Source organism: Strix uralensis, chromosome 16 (genome assembly GCF_047716275.1).
Source record: "Strix uralensis isolate ZFMK-TIS-50842 chromosome 16, bStrUra1, whole genome shotgun sequence".
Classification (NCBI taxonomy): Eukaryota; Metazoa; Chordata; class Aves; order Strigiformes; family Strigidae; genus Strix; species Strix uralensis.
Genome location: NC_133987.1, coordinates 20,942,773 through 20,962,001, shown reverse-complemented (window position 1 = coordinate 20,962,001; position 19,229 = coordinate 20,942,773). Strand labels below are relative to the sequence as shown.

Below are 19,229 nucleotides of genomic sequence, written 5' to 3'. Positions count from 1 at the left end.
GGCCTCCCCGGTGCCCCGGTGGAGGGGCCGGGGGCCGACTAGCGGTGGCGGCCGGTGCCGTTACCCCGCTCTCGTACTCGCGCCTGCGGTCGGTGCCGGCGGCCGGGGCGGTGGCAGCCGCGGGCTGTGCTGGGCGCTGCTCTCGGGGGTGTTTCTCAGAGCAGGTTTTCCGAGCCGGGCGGTCCCTGGCTGCCGCGGGCCGGCGCTGCGGGCTGCCGCTGGGGGCAGGAGCGCACGCCGCGATCTTTCTTGCGTTTGTGCCCTTGGGCTGCTACAGGGCTTCGTGCAGCTGCATAACGAACCGGAATGGAAACCTCTTCTAGATTAAAAAATACTCATTTTCTCAGGTTAGTTTTAGCCCAGCTCAGTCTCGTCCCCTGGTTCATCACATCACTCTGTGCTTTCACAGATGTAAAGACGGGGGCGATAGGGGTTTAGGCGGGTGGAGGAAGTAGAGCCATTCCCTCTGGTGGCATTGCTGGGATTTTGCCGGGTTAAAGGCTCTGAAGCTAGTCCAGGTCTCCACGAGCAGTGCGGCATCACTGAAACTCAGTCTGCATAGGGTCATTCGGGCTCTAGACCAGTGAGTCTACTGGAATTTAGCAACTGTATGACTGACACAGCTGTTTGCATTTAAGGGGAACGTATAAATGCAGTGTAGTTTTCTTTCTGCTGTAGCTTATGTGTTAACCATCCAGTGGTTGGATGAAGATCGCTGTTTCCACTTTGGAAATCTCTCTGTTCCAGAAGTGGGACAGCTATTAACACGCAGATAGCTCCTGGAAGACAGGAGTTACTCTAGTCAATGTTGGTCTTAAGTATTAGAAAGAAAACCTGCCTGAGACTTGACATGCTGGTCTGAGTAACCTGAGAGGGGCCCAGAAGCGTCAGGGATGAACGCTGCTGTGAGGCAACATCCTGTTGGTGGGTTATGCTGCACACTTTTAATGTGTATGGAATATGCACCTTAATCTTCTAACACACTTTGCATGGCATCTTTCAGCCCCAGCTTGCTCTGATAACATTCCCTGAATGTGTTCTCAGTACTTGACTGCAAAGAAAATACTATTTTACTTAAAATTCAGCAACTCTGAGGAATATCTTAACATCAGGAACCAAAATCTAAAGCAACATAACAAGAAATGAGTAATTTGTAACTCATGAAAAAGTGTCACATGTCTGGGGTTGAAATCTTCAGACTTGATGCAAAATCTTACAGAAAAAGTTAAAATCATCACCTTTTGTACTGAGAGAACGCTTATTCTCCTTTGTCCCGTGCTCAGTCACTGGTGCTTTTGAAAAAAGAGAGTCGATTTGAGTCCTCCCGTGGCTGCTGCTGCTTGTGACTCTCCTCTACCTCATTCCCTAGCTGTCTTGTTTGAATGGTTCCCTCCTCCTCGGTCACACTTCAGACTTGCTGCACTGGCTTATGCTGCCCGATCTATCCTCTGTCTTCTAACTGCCTTTCTCTTGGCACCTTAAATTCGCCCTGTGACTGTGTGATTTTAGCACCTTCATTTAGAATTTTCTCCTCCTTGATTGCTAAATGTTAATATATGCTGCTATAGGAGAAAGTATTTAACTGGCAAGGAAAACTTCTTGTTAGACCTTGTGCTCAATATTTGTAATTTATGATGCCTGCAAGTGTTGCTAGTCTTGTGCTTATGGACTGTCCCATTTTTATTGTAATTTATATTAACTTTTATTCCTCTTTACGTTGGTTAATACAGTTCTCGCCAAATCGTAGTTTTTCTAGTTTAAGTATTAGGAATACTTTCACAAATTAAGTTTTGAAGATTTGGATTTTCTTTCTGGTATTTTAAATAACACCAAGTTCTGAACGTGTAACCTCTAGCACAGTGGTGGGGCATTAAGGTCATGATGAACTTTATCAGTTTTACTGTAGATGAAGAACCAGTTGGGAGTAGATTTTAGTTTTGGGGTATTCAGGGGGGTTCAGTGTTTCTCTTTGAGCATGCACTGGAAGACAATTCTTTCTAGTCACTCATATTTTGGTACAGCGGTTTGAATGCTGGTATAGCATCAATATGGGCTGAGCTTCATATCTGCTAAGCTAATAAAGATACGTTTTCAGGTGTGTATTAAGTCTTGTTGTAGTGTTTGGTCTTTAGTCTGGGAGCTTAATAGTGTCATACTGCATCTTAGCAATTTTGTTGAAATTGTCTTTATTGGAAAAAAACCCGACAGATTTGCAAAAGCTGAATTGGGAAGTTTTGCTATCAGGGTAATTAACCTTGCAGTACACGCGTACCGGTTTTGAAATGTCTGTAAACTAATGCATATAGGTTTTTTGTGAGCTGTCTGACTGAAGAAGTGGATGACTTCAGTGCTAGACATTTCCATTTTAAATCAAGAAGAGATAATTTAGTTCCTGCTGCCAATGAACAAAGATTATTGTCATCTGTGTAACCTGTGTAAATTGATGTGAAAGAGTTCTCTTTCCCTGGGGATTACACCACTATCACTGAAACTTGCACTGTTTTCATCAGAAGTAAATTTTTTAGAGGCTGTGGAAGCCAAACTGCCTAACCTTGCAGGAAGATGTCCCCTTTAAAACATGGAGGAAAAGTGGTACCAAGATTTTTTCCCTGCTGCTTCCTGTGTATAGTCTGCAAAGCACTTTTTGTTCTCTTTTATATTCTGTGTATTTTTAAAATATGCTCCAGGCAGCTCACTTTCTCCTAGCACTGACATTCAGAAAGAAATTACCTATTTAAAAAAACCCAAATAAACAGGCACACAGTTAAGAGAGATAATAAAGTCTGATAAGCCATCTGTATTTCTCTCTTCTGTTTACAGTCATAGATTCCAGGACCTACGGTTACTTGATGTTACCTTGTCTGCCACTGGTGGAAAAGTGATTAGTTACATCAAATACGTAAAAAAAAAAAAAGCTCTGTGTCTTATCTTGCCTTTGTCTTCATTGGAAAGAGCAGGTGTTTGGCCTGTTCAGAATTTAATTATTTATTTGTAGTTATATTCTCTTTTATAACACTCTTCCCTCATTTACTAATTTGAATTAATGAACAAAGTCCTGTGATTGATTTTGGATTTTATTAAAATGACATCAAGACACATGCTCAGTGATTCACCGCTTGAGTCCTAAGTAGGACATTTTTACTAGGTGGATCAGTTTTTAAAATGACAGCATCTGCTTGCTTGTACACATTTATTTATGATTCTTCCCCAGGCGAGTATAGCAGGAGCCTGGTGAGTAATAACCAGCTGTTGGAATTAGCAAATAGGGAAAGCAGTTATTTGATCTGTGAAGGAGTGTGGGAGCCAAGGCCAGGAGTAATAAAAACTAAACAGATGCCCCAAATGTATAAACCCAAGTAGGGACGTGTAAATTACTTGCACCGCTAATGGGCAAGGTAGTGTCAGATGGGTTGCCTTTGTGTGGAGTTTTTATTAAGGATGAAGCCCCCTCCACCGCCGCGTCCCACCCAGTGATCCAGAGTGTGCCCTGGGTCTAAGGGCAGCGTCCCCGCAGCGCTGGCCAGCGTGAGCAGCGGCACGCAGGCCCGGCAGCTCCGCTGCCTCCCACCAGTCGCCTCTCTGGTGTAGCAGGAGAATGGGCAAAAAGGGATCAGAGCGTGGGGAGACTCAGCTGTTGGATCCCCTTGTCTCAAATCCCAGGTGCGCTGTGACTCGAGTCCTTTCTGGTGCTCTTAGTGTGTTCTTAACACTGAGTAATTTCTTGGACAATCGCTGCTGGAGCATGACAGCAGCGCCAAAGATCTTCCGTGTCCTCAGGAGTTCAGGCTGTTGCTCAGCTCCTCAGGAGCCCCATGCCCCTCCTGGCAGCCCCGCGCTCTGGAGTTACCAGGGGGTGCTCTCTTTCCTCTTACCTGTGCTCTGTGGAAGAGTCGGGCCTGGAGTGGCTGTTGCACCTCGGTGGGGAAAGCCCGTCCTGAGAATTTGTGTTTCCTTCCACTGTGACTTTCGGCAGTGGTGGTTTCCTAAGCTGGAACTTACATTGTGCTCATCAGAGTTATTGCAGTTGCTCTTAAATAAAAACAAATTTATAACAACAGATGAAAAATTTATGTTCTTGTTATATTTCCTTCCCATTTTGTAATGAAGAAGATAAACCAAGGTGCAACTATGGAAGTTACACTGAAACTTTCATAACATTTCATAACATTTTGATGGTTGCTACATTATTTTATAAATCCTGTATCTTCAGAAATATTAATTTTATATACATCTTATTAGGCTTACACTCCAGGTTGCTGTTAGGTTGGCATAAATTGTGTCTCTATAGTGTGTAAAGGTGGGACCCTAAAACACACGAGCCTCTAAATGGTGTTACTTGGCTGATTGTTTGTAGAAAGGAAAGGCAGTCTAGCGTAACTGTAGTGGGCTATTCAACAAAAGGACTCTGTAGTCACATCAGGTGAGCATAGATCCAGAATTTCATGATGCCTTTGCAAGTGGAAAGTTCAGAAACAACCTGCAAGATGAAGCCAATTTAGTTCAGGGCATGAGGAGTGGAGTGGACCTGGCAGAGATCCAGGGTTTGCAGCCACCTTTTTAACAAGCAGATATTTTTATGATGAATAATAATTGCAGTTGTGGGTTGGAGTTAGGGGCTGTCAGGCTGCTGGTATGAATTACCTTCTCCACTTCTCAGACCGTTATAGGATTAATCCCCTTCGTGTATCAGTACAGGCAGTTGTGTTTAAGGTCAGCGTTGCCAGCTTCCATGGAAGTGCCAGGTTGTGAGTGCTGCAGGAGCGAGACGGGGCGGCTGAGTAACATCTGATAATTTATAACTGTCTTTTGGGGTTCCATCTCTCGTCAGCTCTGCCCTCTTTATTAGGCTTGTATGCTGCTACATAAAATGAACTAGGTAGATGCCAGTTTTTTAATTATTTGTTTCTTAAACTAACTCAAATTTTTGAAATTGTATCAGGATATAAAGTATGCTTGCAGTCAACCACACAAGATTTAAAAGTAATAGTGCAGCCAATCTTATATACGAATTTCAAGTAGGTTATCGTAACAGGGTATTATCAGGCTTACTATCTTTTGTTCTAGTAGAAGCAAAGTGAGTGACAGATATGAGCACTGTTTTCCTAGGAAAGCAGCTCTTTCTCTGAGTGTACAAAAGTTTAAAACCTGCTAATCTTTATTCCTAACTATTCCAGTTATACATGCATTTAGCTGTATCTATTGGTTGTGTCGGCCATGTTATATTTTATCATGTTAATTACCCGTACATTAGTCTTACATTGCATATCATTAATTATTGTGTTGTTAGATATTAATTTTTTTTGTCTTGGAAAATACAAGTGGTCTCCACTAACATCTTGTAAAAACATATATAGTGCTAATCTTATTGTTTATTTTACAGACATTTCAAAACTGCTGCAAGGTTAATTACTCTGGTTACTTAATAAGCAAGGATGGAATCAACATTAAAAAAGAGTTGTGGTTGGGAGTCATATATTCAAGTAAACATTATATATGCATTTTATGTTTGTGCCCCAGGTCTAGATTCTCTGTTACAAAAGCTAACAGATTTTCAGCTAGCATCTAAAGTTCTAGTTGATTTTATTAGTCTGCCTATCTAAAAAGCCTTACTATACTCAAGTGTCTTAATGGCGTTAGCAGGCTATGAATCTGGTTTAGCATCCTCGTTCTCTGAACCGGTATTCCCAGTGGTTGGCCTAAGCCGAACCGGCACCCGTCGGCTCTTCACTCTGCACCGCGGCAGAAAGCGTCCAGCTGGCGCAGGTGCTCGCGGCCTCCCCGCAGGACGGGCGTCCGGCCACCCGCAGCTCTGCCGCGCGGGGTTACTGCCTCCGGGCTGTGGTGACTGCTGCTTGCGGCCGTGGGGCTGCCGTGAGATGATGGCTGTCCGTCCCCGCCAGCCACCTGCGTCAGGAGGACGCTCTGATGGCTGGAAGATGCTCTGATGGCTGGAAGATGCTCTGACGGCTGGAAGATGCTCTGATGGCTGGAAGATGCTCTGACGGCTGAAGATGCTCTGACGGCTGGAAGATGCTCTGACGGCTGGAAGATGCTCTGATGGCTGAAGATGCTCTGACGGCTGGAAGATGCTCTGACGGCTGGAAGATGCTCTGACGGCTGGAAGATGCTCTGATGGCTGAAGATGCTCTGATGGCTGGAAGATGCTCTGATGGCTGGCCGGGGCGGTGGGCGCCTCTGGGGCCATGGCAGTGGCGTCACTGCGGCCGGGCCCCTCTCTGCCGGGGGTGGAATGGGGGGAAGGCTGGTACTGCTGCCCTGCGTGTCTGCCTCAGGGTACCTGGAGCGTTCCTGCTCCCAGGGGTGGATGGCTGGTGCCTTCCACCAGGAACAGAAACATTTAACACACACAGTCCCCCGTCCTCCCCAAGAAGAAAAAGGAGTGAAAATGGGTGCTGACGTGCCCTCTGTCCTTAGGCGGAAGCGTGAACTGATGGTTGCTGTGAGGTGTTTGTTGTTGTGTCTGACTCTGCTTTTCCATTACAGGGGGTGGATGAATGGTTGTGTCTCCCTCTGCAAGAACAAAAGTATGAGTGCATAAGACTTTAAAGACTTTGGATGTCTTTCCTGGCTGCTTTTTCCGCTCCTGTGGACAGGAGATGAATGATTCTGATTAATAATATGTACAGAATTAATTGTTATACAAGAGTTATTTTCCTCAGATAAGCGAGGTCTTCCTGCTGGAGAGTGACACAGCCATGCATTTCGATTGTATCTTGGAGTTGAGTGTAATTGTACAGTGAAAGTGTAATGACGGATATGTCTTTATCAACCTGTTCCCTGCATTGTGTTTTTATCACTGCCATCTGCTCTGCCGAGAGTGGCAGCTGCCAGGTCTCACAAATAGCGCTGTCATGTACTCTCATGTAGAACAACATATTGTCATAATTTCTCTGATATTACTAGATGGAATAACTTTAAGTGAGATAAGGTGACATTTTGCATGGCACTTCGGAATACATTTCATTGCAGTGTGTGTAGGACACACAGTGTTCTTTCTGGAGCAGGCTATAACAGCACACCCAGTTCTACTTTCAGAAATCACTGGAAAACGCTTATTTTTCCAAAAACATTATGTAACATCCATCTGGGACATATATGTCAGTGCTGAGATGCAACTGAAACATAGTCAGTATTAGTATTGCTTACATATGTAGCCTTAGTTACCTTTGCTGGATGAAAATTATGTGGGGCTATTTTTAAAATTTAGTTATTTCTTTTTTTTGCTTATATCAACTTCAATCTCCTTCATATTTGCAAACACGTTCAGACAGCTCCTTCAACATTAAAAGGAATAAAAAATCTTTACAACAAATCTTTAAAAAAATCTTTATGGCAGTAAGTACTCTTTCTGTTGTCTCAGCTAGGTAGGAGATTTAATTTTAGACCCTAGGTAGGCGATTTAATTTTAGACTAGACCAGATTCCACTGGGTGTCCAACCTAAGCCGATCCTCTGGGCTCTCTTGGGTTTGAGAGAGAGGGCTCCATCCCAGCCCGAGGTGGGATACTTAGGGTAGGCAAGCAAGTGAAATAAATTGCCCTCTGTGGGTGTCTGTTTCTCTGCTCTGGCTGCAGAAGGAAGCTAAAAGACTAGCCTAGGTGACCTCCTTGCCTTTTCGGCAGGTAAATGTAGGTGAGGTTTATATCATGTACTGAATGTATGCCAACACGTTCTCTTGTTCTGAGTGCCTGCCAAAATCTTGCTTGTGCAGCAAGTGTAGGAAAATATTTGGTGTAATCCACCTTCACAGAGATGCCTCTCCTTAAAAGTAATGAAGTACATCCTCTTTTACATATTCATCTCATTCTTTTGGATGTGTACTTAGTGCAGATTTTACTACACAGGTATTCCCAGTGATTTCTAGAGCAAGTGGCTGGCTAATCTTTCTGTTGTAGTCCCTGTTGCTGCTTGCAACGGAGGAACAGCGAGGAAGGAGGGAAAATGGTGTGCACCCGGTATACCTGTCTCGTACAGGGGTGTTGTAAAACTGTGACACCAAGTCTGTCTGACTGCTGGAAAGATTTACAAGGAAAACTGATTTGGGGTATTTCTTCCTGCTCATGAGCATTGGTGAGAAACAGCCTTTCTGATACAGCAAAAACCCCAGTTATGATAAAGAAGGTGGAATAGGTATTCTTGACTCATGCGTCATGTTCGAGTGTGATAGGATGTAAAATGCTGAACAGCTGATCAACAATATAAAGGGTGGAGGCAAGGAGACAGCTTGCTCGCTCGTCGGCCTGTTTGGAACGGAGCTGTAGGTGGAAAGCTCTTCTGACAGGAGTGTGGAAGAAAGCCAGGGCATGGCTCCTTTATGTTTCTGTGCCTCATCCAAATGGATGTGTAGCTTCGGCACTTCATCGCTAGCCAAGCAGAGGCCATTTGAATTGTGAATAGTGTTCTCCCAATGGCAAACAGAAGATCAGGCCAGAGAGAAGTCTCTTGACATTTAAATGAAGTTGTACAGTCTAGAAAGTCTTGCCTGTCGTTCCAGTAGTGTGTTCCAAGAGCTGGTAAAGGCCCCTGGCACTGCATTGATCCTGAGCACACACCAGATCACCTTTTTCTCCTGAGGGTAGGGATGAGTCTTTTTCATTAACCACGCTTTATATATATGTATGTACCTTAAGAGGAAGAATATATACATAAACATTTTCTTCCTCCCAAGATTTACGAATCTCATTTGAAACTTCTGTTTGATTTATACCCCAGACTAGGGCTGTAAGTGCTGCATGAATTTGTTTTTGAACTTTGTTTTAAGTATATTTAGAAGTGTACACAGTTATTTGTGTTCATACATCACATTCTTATTAATGAGCACAGTATAATTGTTGGTTGTATTGACTTTTGTTTCTGTGGATGTTTTTAAAAGATGTTTTAAAGGCTTTGCTGGAGTTTTCATGTGCTTCAGAAATTAAATTTAGTCTGTGATTTTATTACCCTTTTTATTTAATTTATCTTAACTGTTGCTTTCAAGCTGTGAGCCAGCTGTTGACTTTGAAAAAACATTGTTCAATTTGAAAGGAGCATTTTAAAGCTTAATGTAATGGCTGTAAGTAATCACTACAGCAATTATATTCTCTGGTGTTGTGCGTCACTATAATAATATTGGAGGTTGTGAGAAAATGCAGGGGAGAAACACATCAAGCTCAGACTTCTCGGTTTTGCCTGTGATGCTCAGCATCTCTGTTTTGTGTATAGCTTGGTGTCACTGCTTGAATCGTGACAGGAGAACTGAAGCCCCGCTCTGTTGTGCCTGTGTGTGTGCCCCGCAGGGATGGGGGCTGCTCCTGAGCGTCGCTCTCTGTCCTTCTCAGGCTGGACAGGGAATTTTCTTTTTCCACACAGGCAGGTTGTAGGTGGACAGTTGCTGCAGTGGCAGAGCCGCTGCTGCTCGGCTGCCTCCTCCTGGCTAGTTCGAAGATGTTGCACTTGGCATAGAGTGGAATTTTGGTTTTGTCTCTTCTTGAGCCACCGCACACCCACCTTGTGTGGAGCCGGTGGTAGCAAAGCTCCTCACAGAGCACACGGAGAGTCTGGCCAGGGCGGGAGTGCTTGGGGTCCTGCAAAGTCAGGTGGTGCTCCCGTTGTGCTCTGGGAATGAGCAGCCGCTTGCCATGGTCAGGAGAATTACTAGGAATAGGTGTATTTCCATCCACATTCTGAGAAGGAACATCCTCCGTTTATTTGTGAGCAACTTGCTGGTTCAGGCAAGCTGGAGCTCTTGGGGAAGAGAACTTTCAGGGTGACCGCAGTGAAGAGGAGCAGCATGTACGCTGGATCCCTTCATGTAACAACCCATGAAAATGCTGTGCAGCTTCCTCTGCCATGGAAATTAACTCCATAATGATTTTAAAAGGAATGTAATATGCGTTGTTGTGGGACTGGGGTACCTTTCAGTGAGTCACCTCGCCATGCTTTGCAACATAGCTTGTGTTTGGACGCTGTGGGCTATGGTGCTGCTCTGAAAAGATCCTCCAGCTCACGGAGCCAGGCAGGACCCAGCCCTTCCCCTTCTCTGCTGCAGCACAGCAGGTTCAGGCCACCTACCCAGCTAAACCCTCAGCTCTTGTTAAGGGCTTGGTGAAGCAATAATGCAGCTGGGGAAGACCCAGTAGGAAGCTTAGATTCAACAATACACTAAGGCTTCCCCAAATTTACTTTGTAGCAAGATCCTTCAGAATAGGGATGGAATAGCAGAAGATCTGAGCCAATACAGTACAGTGACAAGAGCAGGAGGGGCAAGTGTGCAGGGAGCCAGAGGCTTTGAGAGCCTGGGACAAGCGGGAGACCAGGCTTACGGCTGAGGCAAAATTACTGGTGTTTGGTTGCCGTGGTTTTAAGGGAAGGATAGATGATGCATTTGGAAGTGGGTTTTGTAGTGGCACTTGTAATGGATGGTAGTCATGGCAATACAACTGGGATGATCCTCTGCTAAGAGGTAGTCCTGCTTTGGCATGGTAATGCTCAGCTGGAATGGCCTGTACTTTTCCTTAAAAGGGTAAGATTAACATGAGAGCTGAAGCATGCCCACGTGTCTCTGTGTGTGCAGTGTGCAGCTCTATGACATCTGCAGCAAAATGAACTTTGATGTAGTTTCCCATTTCTCCACCTGCGTGTAGTGTGCAGGAAAGCAAAAGCACTGATACAGATCTAAGCGTGCTCCAGAGATCAGGTGTGACCCTTCCAGACGAGCATGGTGGGAGCTGGGCTGCTGGCTGCGGATTTGGGACAGCGACAGGGACAGAACCCTTGCCGTGACAAAGGCAGTATGACATGTGAATTACACTATGTGCATATGTGTATGTATGTATAAATTAGACATTCAAAGGAGGTAACTGCTGGGATGGAGACAGACACGGAACAGCGTGTTCTGGAAAGTTAAAAGCTTAGCCAGCATCCCAAGGTATTTTTTAATGTAGCAGAGTGAAATTCCTTTGGGTGCAGCAAATGAGACACATAAAGTGTAATGCCCTGTGAAATCACAAAGAGCCACTTTCAACAGATGGAAAAAACAACTTTAATACAAAAACAAAAATTGATACACTCTGCCTTTGATAATCCAGATACCGGGTTACACTTTAAAAGTATCCATCACTGTCTATAAAGTGTATTTCGGTTGTTAAATGCACTTGCTGGTTTGTCACTGTATAGAATTTAAAGTGATGAATCCTATATTCTTCTGTCTTCTTCACTCTAAGAAATTAAACAAAGTCTGTGACAAATGGCTCCCAGGTTACACATGCTATTTCACTCTGCTGTCTGCTGTACCTGTGCCGCTTTCTGAGTGTGGAGCCGAGCTCCTTGTTTTGAAGCTGGTTTTAGGAGTCCCTGTGGCAGGGGACGTTAAGAGCTGTGAGTGGACATGGAGAACAGGCCATTGCCAAAGGCAGAGCTGCAGGCTGGCACCGCAGAGCCAGGGAGCTTTCCTGTGCCCTGGGAGAAGGAGCACCATCACACAGAGGGGGTGAGAGTGCTCACCTTTCCCTCACTGCACCCCTCTGACCTTTCTGATACTCCTCTCCGCAGAGGGGAGCGGGGACACCTCTCCCAGTTGTCCTGTGCTCAACGCAGCTTCAGGCAGGATTTCATAGGAACATTTGGCTGGAGGTTCCTAGGGTGCGTCAAAGCTAGCGCTCAGGGAAGCTCCCTGTGCACCAGACGTTGCAACCTAGTCGGGGAAAACCTGGAGACGGCATGGGGTGGGACAGGAGTCAGTGTCTTGTTCTTTGAGGAGTGCATGAAGTCAAGAGCACGTGAGTTAATGTGACACGCTGAAGACTTAGGACTCCTGCAGCAAAAGGCATGTCTCACAAATCTCCTGGGGTTCTCTGGAGGAGGCAGCAAACATGTGGGATGGAAGAACTGGATTGATATATTCTGCTTGGATTTCCAAAAACAATTCAGCAAGGTCCCCTGTGAAAGACTTCTCAATAAAGCAAGCAGCTATGGGATGAGAGGAAGGGTCCCTGGATGGACACATAACTTACAAAGCGTATAGGAGTAAATGGCCAGTTTCACAGTGAAGGGAGGTCACCAGAGGAACCCCCTGGGGATCCTGCTTCAGCTCTTTGACATACTCTACAGGTCTGGAGAAAAGGATGAGCTATGGCTCTGTGTTTGCTGACAATTCTCAGCTATTCAAGGTAGTAGAAATAGGAGTTTACTGCAGAGCACTGTGGAAACTCTTTTGTATAGGAGTGACTGACCTGATGTAATTCAGTGTAGAGAAACAGAAAGTAATGAGCAGAAGGAGGGACAACCCTAATTCTGTGTATACAGTGATGAGTACAGAGGTGGTTGTTAAGTAATGAATGAGACCTGGGATTATGACAAATACTTACATGGAAAAGCTGGCATAGCACTCAGTCATAAAAGTAAATAACATTAGGAGTTCTTAGAGAAGGAACAAAACAGGTAACAGGATTATGTCCTTGCTTAAATTCCTGGTGTTGCACACCTTGAATACTCTGTGCAGTGCTGTTCCCTCAGTTCAGAAAACATTGAATTGAACTAGAAAATGTTAGACAAGAGAGACAGATGATCAAAGATCTGGCATGGCTTCTTTATGAGGAGAGATTTGCCTTGGAAAAAAGATGATTAAATGGAATATATGTGTATAAAATCATGTGGAATAGGAAGGATGAGGAAAGAATGATTGTTCACTGCCTCTGTTCATGAAGGAGATGGGGGTGGAGGGAAAGACATGACAATACGTATGTCAAACTCAAAGCAAAAAAGTTAAGGGAGAGGCTTATTCACATTGTGCATACTGGAGCTGTGGAACTCCTTGTGCTAGGATGTTGTAGGTGCTAAAAGTTTCAAAAACTGAAAGCATAAAATTGTGGAAGAAAAATCCATCTGTGAATATTAAATACCAAAGACCCACCCCACTCTGACTCAGAAAGTTTCCAAACTAGGGGCTGGGGACGTGCTGCAATGTGCTTTCCTAATTCTTATATTCTTCTCTAAACATTGTTCTCCTGTCACCAAAAGCAGGATATTGGGCTGAAGAGACTTGAGGTTTGAACTCATGTGGCCACTCTTACATGTCTGTGTTATCCTAAATTTGACACATTTTAGGTAAGAAATTGCATATGATGTAGGTTTACACATAGTACCAATATTTTTTACTGTTGTTTTATTTACCTTTAAAATTTGCCTCTGGCTCATCAGAGGTAACTGCAGCCTTGGGCTGCGATGTGTTTGGTCCTTGCCGTGAAGGCTGTACTGCCAGCAGTGGCAGTCAGATCTAGAGGCAGGAGACAGGAGACAAGTGCCTCCTTGCCTTGCTGTCAGATTCCACTGGAGGTAGGTAGGCGAGCACCTGATTTGGTGATGGTTTGCTGATTGATTGGGGTGGAGGAAGAAAGGGGAAGAAGAGGTTCAGTCAGCACCTAGGATCCATTCTGAGCTCTCTGAGACAGTCAGTGAGGCCCTGAGGATGTTTATGGAGGCTTTTGTGCAGTGGATGGTGACCCAAGTCTGTGCCCTTCTGGTGACTGTTAATGCCCGAGCACAGGGATGGCAGCCTGCTAGTGGGGAGGAACCCAGTCCGGAGCTCGTGGTCTTTCTAGATGAAAATTCTGAAAGGATTACGCAGGCGTGGACTCTCCACCATTCCCCTTCCTTTGCTTGTTGCTCGCTGCGTAGCACAGGAGTCACGGGGATAAGTTCAGGGCTTCCTCTCACTCCATGGCTGTGTTGCTGTCAGGATGGAGCCAGCTCCCCAGCTTTTCCTCTGCAGGAATCTCCCCATTTACACGCCTCAGAAATAATTCCTGTGAATGTAATTAATCACAGTTTACATGGTAATAACCCTTGGAATATTTTTTTATGGGTAAATAATGTATATCTGCTGCTGGGAGGGAGGGGTCTGCTGGTTCCAACATTCAATTATTGCATAATCTACTTCCCATTAAACGATCAGAGAGTGAGACCAAAGGAAACTAACAGTAGCGGGAATAATTGGCAGCTCCTTTGTGTTTGGGGCACAGATGTACCTGCTTAAGGCTGGTTCAGAAGCCCCTGCAGTTAAGGAGGATGCCGGTTTTTGGTGCTGCTGAGTGAGTGCCGCAGAGGGAGTGTCCGGCTGGCAGCGTGGTGCTGTGCACAGGGACCTGGCTGGTTCTGGAGCCTTATTCTCAGAGAAGTTCTGTGCAAATGAGGCTACTCGGCCCCTGGTACCTGTCCAGTCCCTTTCCTGGCTGCACGTCTGGCTGCAAGCGGTATTGCCAGGGGGGCAGGGAACGCCTGCCTGCAAGGTTTTGTTCAGTCCTTCTTCTCCTGTCAGGCAGGCTCAGAGCAGCTCCAGACGGTCACAAGTATTTCCCTTTCTTGTGAGCGGTGGGGAGTGTCATCGTCACCCATCGCCTTTGACAGAGGAGGTGAAGAGGCTCGTGCAGGGCTGTGCAGCGTGTCTGCAGCAGAGAGTCGGGCAGAGTCAGGACCGGACGTGTCCGTTGCGGGGAGTTACCAGCCCCGTGCTTGGCTGTAGCCAGACAAGCCCTTCTGCTGTGCGGTGGTCCAGGAGCCATCCCGCCAGTGCCAGCCTGGCTGCTGGCCTCCGGAGAGGTGACAAGCCAGCCCGGCCAGCACCCACGCAACAGCCACAGCGTGCTCTGAAATGGGGTGATGTCTGCCTGGGAAGTGCTTGCTCAGAGCCCGCTCCAGTCCCTGCACTGTGATTACCCTAAGCACCAGTCTATTTTTCCCAATTTATATTTCCTTTTCCTCCCTTGTCTCTGCTATTTTTGCTTTTATTTAATGTTGTATTCTCTGTCGTAATTACTTCTTTAATCTGTAATATTGCCAGCTGCCTGACTCCCCCAGCTCCTGGCTGCCTTCAGGACCAGCGCTGTAAACAAGTCCTGGTGTCTCTCAACAGCAAGGTTCCTGCTGAAATAGCTCCCTAAATAAATAAAAGGCAAATTGGATATTGGAAAAGAACTTTAAATAACATCTGAATTCCAAAGGAACTACATCTTACATTTCTGTTAGGGACAAATGGGTTCAACATAAGTAATAATCCTCTGGAATGAAAAATAAGGAAACACTGTTCACCGGCCTCTGTGGGCTGGAATGAGAATAGACTTCGGTGATAAATAAAAGCAAAATGCAAAGATGTCCCTGGGTGGCAGATGGGAACAAAAGATTTAAACATCATTGGACTATAAACACACGATCTCTGAAATGTGCCATAGCCTGCCTCCAGAGAGCTGCTTTGGGTATGATAGGTCTAGCTCTTTCTTCCAGTGTACAGGGAGCAAGCTGAAAGCCCTCTGCTGAGGCCAGACCGTGACCTTCCTGGGTGCAGTGGCACCTTTCAAACACAGCCTCACTGTGCTGAATTCTAGCTCCTTAATGAAACATAACTAGCTGAAATTCTCTCAATGACTTTCTTTCTGGTCTTCCCCCGTACTGATGTAATGCTAAAATCCTCCCTTGTTCCCACTGTGTGTGAGCTAGTACTGTTTGCATTTGGATTGCTGGTCCCTGGTTGACACCCCTTCTCCACAACTGCTTCGGGCGTTTGTGACTGGACGAGCCCCAGAGACATCTGCACGTTGGCTCCCGGTGTTCTTCCTCTCTTGTGCGTGATGTGCCCATCCTTTTGGTTCTGGGGCAACTTGTTCCTGTCGCTGAGTGGACCGACGGCTTTGTTGCTGGGTGCTTTTCTTCCTGACCTGTAAAGTCCTCTGTCAAGTAGGACGGTGCCAGTGTTTCGAGTCTGTGACTGTGACGGAGCAGCGGAGCTCGCTGTGGTGTGGGGGTGATGACACGTCCCGTCAGGGGATCCCCGTGCGTGTCCTGGGCATGGCATCAGAATGTGAAGCAGGGAGTATGGGGTTCCCTACCCCTCATCTCCTTCCATCCCCCAGTTACAGGCAGTGGGGATAGCTACTGCCAGTGCCCTGCTCTTCACCTTCCTTTGCAGCTCCAGGGTGCGTGTTCTTCTTGAAGAAAAGCTGACTCGTGCTCCTATGAGCCTGAGCCGAAGACAAGCACATTCAGTGCCGTAAGAGAAGCCCTTCCTTTTGCGAAGCACTTTAGCTTTGCTAAAATGAAGTTCTTGATGTGCCTGTTTATGAAAACCAGCCGAGATTTCTCCCTGCCAGCAGGGTTGTGCTGCGCCCTGGTGATGATTTAAGAGCAGCTCCTGAAGAGGGCAGCGTGGGTTAGCTGATGCTCCCGCACGCGGCATGGCACTTGGTATTCCAGCCGTGTCTAAGGCAGAGCTAGTGAAATGTAAAAGAGCATTGAAGGAATTGGTAGTAAAACTCCTGGCACTGTGATAAGATGCCTGGGCCGGGCAGAGTTATCCCTATTCCTGTTACTGCAGGCTGTGCCTGCCGCCGGCTGACATGAAATGCGGGTGCCTGTGGTCCCACCCCACTGTCTGGGGAGAGCACAGACACAGGAGAGCACAGGTAGGAAACCCCAGCTGCTCCCCTCCCTTTGAGAGACTGGCCCTACGTATCGGATGGGGTTTGAGACTCCGGAGTTGTGGACAGGTGGTTGTTACGTGTTGAGCACTGATGTTGCACTCAGCTCTGGGGAATGTGCACGAAACAGCAAAATGAAAACAAATCGCCTATGCCAAGGAGCTTGCACAGTGGTGGGGTATGAAGTACTTTTTTCACTAAGAGGAAGACACTGGGAGACCTCAGGGAAGGGATCAGCTTAGTTAATGAATCCTGGGACTTTAGTGCCTGACTGTCTTACAGGTGATGAATGAACAGCTTTTTTCCTCGAAGCGGAAGCCAGGATGGTCTTTAGCACACAAGAAGCCTGGAAAATCACATGGAAGTACTTGTGACATCCACATTAATACCAGATGAACTAATCAGGATTAATGCCAGTGGGAGTAATGCCAGTGGATATCACAATGATTAGACTATTACAATAATGAGTTTTCCAGGGAGGATGATGACAGGTGATTTATATACTGTACAGGTATTTCTCCTGTGTAGCCAGACGATAAGCAACTCTGGCACTTCACTGCAAGAAGTGGGGACTTCTCCTTATCCTGAAGTTGCCCAGAATGTGGCACTCTTCTAACTAGTTAGCTGGTCAAAAAGATCCTGGACAGCAAGGGAGGAAGGGCTAAGTATACGAAAAGGATTCTGGTGTTTCATTCCTTAACTGCTTGGAGAGAGCTGTTGGGAACCTAGCCCTGAGATGTTTTCTGGCCTCACTGGGAAAAATGAGAACTGTCTGGAGTTGTGATGCAGGGACAGTTTTACAAACACCAGAGTACTCATAGGCAGTAAAGTGATGAAGGTCTGGCTGCTGTTTTATCAAAAGCTCTACCTTTCTGCTATACAGGCATCAGCTGCTGTTTTCTGTTCTGATATTCCAAAGAAATATATCCAGTGGAGTATAAACCTCCAGTGGTAAAGGCAGTTTCACACGGTGTATGTGTATACAGTGTGTGGCCACAGAAGGCCAAGACCTAACAGTGCTACGAGTCACTGTCATGTGTGATAGTGACTGCAGAAAAAAACGAGGAACCTGGGGTAGTAAGAAAAGGTAGTTACAATTTTCCAGGCACAGCATTTCATCTTTCACCATTTTTTCTGTGTCTTTGCTAAGCACTGACGGTAGTTGTTGCCATCTGGGATGTACAGCCACTTCTTCATAGGCTTTCCACCATCTCTGTAGGCTGGCAAGAGATAAGGAGTTACAGGGTTCTTGTGCAAAGCCTGTTCTGCCAGTGTGTTGTCAGACTGTTCAGAAGAAATGTCGTCTTCTCTGGAACTGAAATCAGAGGGCAGGGAAGCTATCCAATAGCTTGTTGAGGATGAAGAAGAGATGCAGCATCTGAAGCTCTCATGGTAGATATTGAAGCTCTTGCATTGATTTGTTGACAAAGTGCCCAGGGCAGCAACAGCTGAAATTCTTTCCTCTCCTCTCGAGTTGAGAGATACCTGGATCCTTTCCAGAGTCTCGTTTTGGACTTTAGAAGCTATGTGGGTACCTGCATCCCATCTGCAGCCTCATTAGTTAAATACAAAACTTTCTACCTTTGACGCCCACTTTGGTGAAGGTAACACAATATTACCATTATTCTTAGTTTTATAATCACTTCTTAAAATTAAGTCAAATGTTTGGTGGTAATAATAATAATTTTCAATGTAAGCCTGAAAAAATGAACATAAATTCAGTTTCCAACATTGAATTTTCATTATGGGTATTTCAGCTGCTTCCCTCTCAGTGAGGATTGTTCATTTGTTCTTACTGCTGTGTGCTTTGCACACCAAGACCTGGCAGCTAATAAGTGGGAGAGTGCCACAGAGGCTGAGCAAGCCTTGTTCATTCTGATTCCTGCAGAAGGTTAAGGTTGAATAGTGAGTTAAAAAGCCAAGGCTGACACTGCTGCCTAAAACTGTCATATGTTTCAACTGTACTTGTTTTGGGGTAGAACAAGGCAGCATCTTTCAGGTGATAAAATCCTGTGTGTCCTTTTGTTTTCAGAAACTTTGGGACAAGTTTCCAGATTAAAGCAGCCAAAAAATTCCTGGGATTTTTCCATGGTTTTTGTGATTCCTAAGCAGGGACAGCACTGTCTGCCACAGGAAAGAGCTCTGTGCTCTGCAGCGGGTTAATAGGCTCTTTTTGCTTTGGAAATGCTGTGGTTCCTTTCCTGTCCCCACAATCCTCAACCCTCAATTGACAGCGTGGGTTTGTTAGAGCCCTGTGTTCGGATTGTAATCTGACAGAGAGGTGTCCTGTGCCCGTGCTGCTTGCCCATCCACCGCTCCATCCAGGCAGTGATGGTGTACGCAGAGCTGAGCATGAGGGGAAGGGATGGCTGCAACCCTGCACTGCTTGTGCTTCTTACTGCAGTGAATTCAAAGCAATCTACTTGAAGTGTTAGTTTGGAGGTGTTAGTTGAGAAATGTATGTGACCCTAGACACGGACACCTAGGGTTAATGTGTTATCAGTGTTACACCAGCGACCATTATTACATGCCATTTAGGTACACAAACATATTTTTATGAAAAGTGCCCTCCATCGGTGTTTCTGTTTTATTTTAAACAGCTGAAATCATGAAGGGCAGCTGGTAATCTACATTAAAGCAAGACAGTGCTGGGCTACATTGCCACTTGAATGCTTAAATACCCGAGAGGTTCTTTTGCAGATTTGCTCAGGTGACCGTGTCATCTTTATGTGCAGCTCTGAGGGTCTCTTGGCCAGGTCCGGAA

At 45.8% G+C, this 19,229-nt stretch overlaps 1 long non-coding RNA gene across 8 annotated transcripts in view; it reads left to right on the top strand.

Moving 5' to 3' along the window:
* Nucleotides 1–19,229, top strand: part of LOC141950855 (uncharacterized) — a 172,369-nt gene that overhangs the window by 674 nt on the left and 152,466 nt on the right. For 2 of the 8 annotated variants that reach the window (XR_012631192.1, XR_012631187.1), the window contains exon 1: nt 12–347. The exons of the other annotated variants lie outside the window; for them this stretch is intronic. This is a non-coding gene — a long non-coding RNA (uncharacterized LOC141950855). Of the gene's footprint in view, nt 1–11; nt 348–19,229 lie in introns of those variants that run through there. 8 annotated transcript variants of the gene reach the window in all.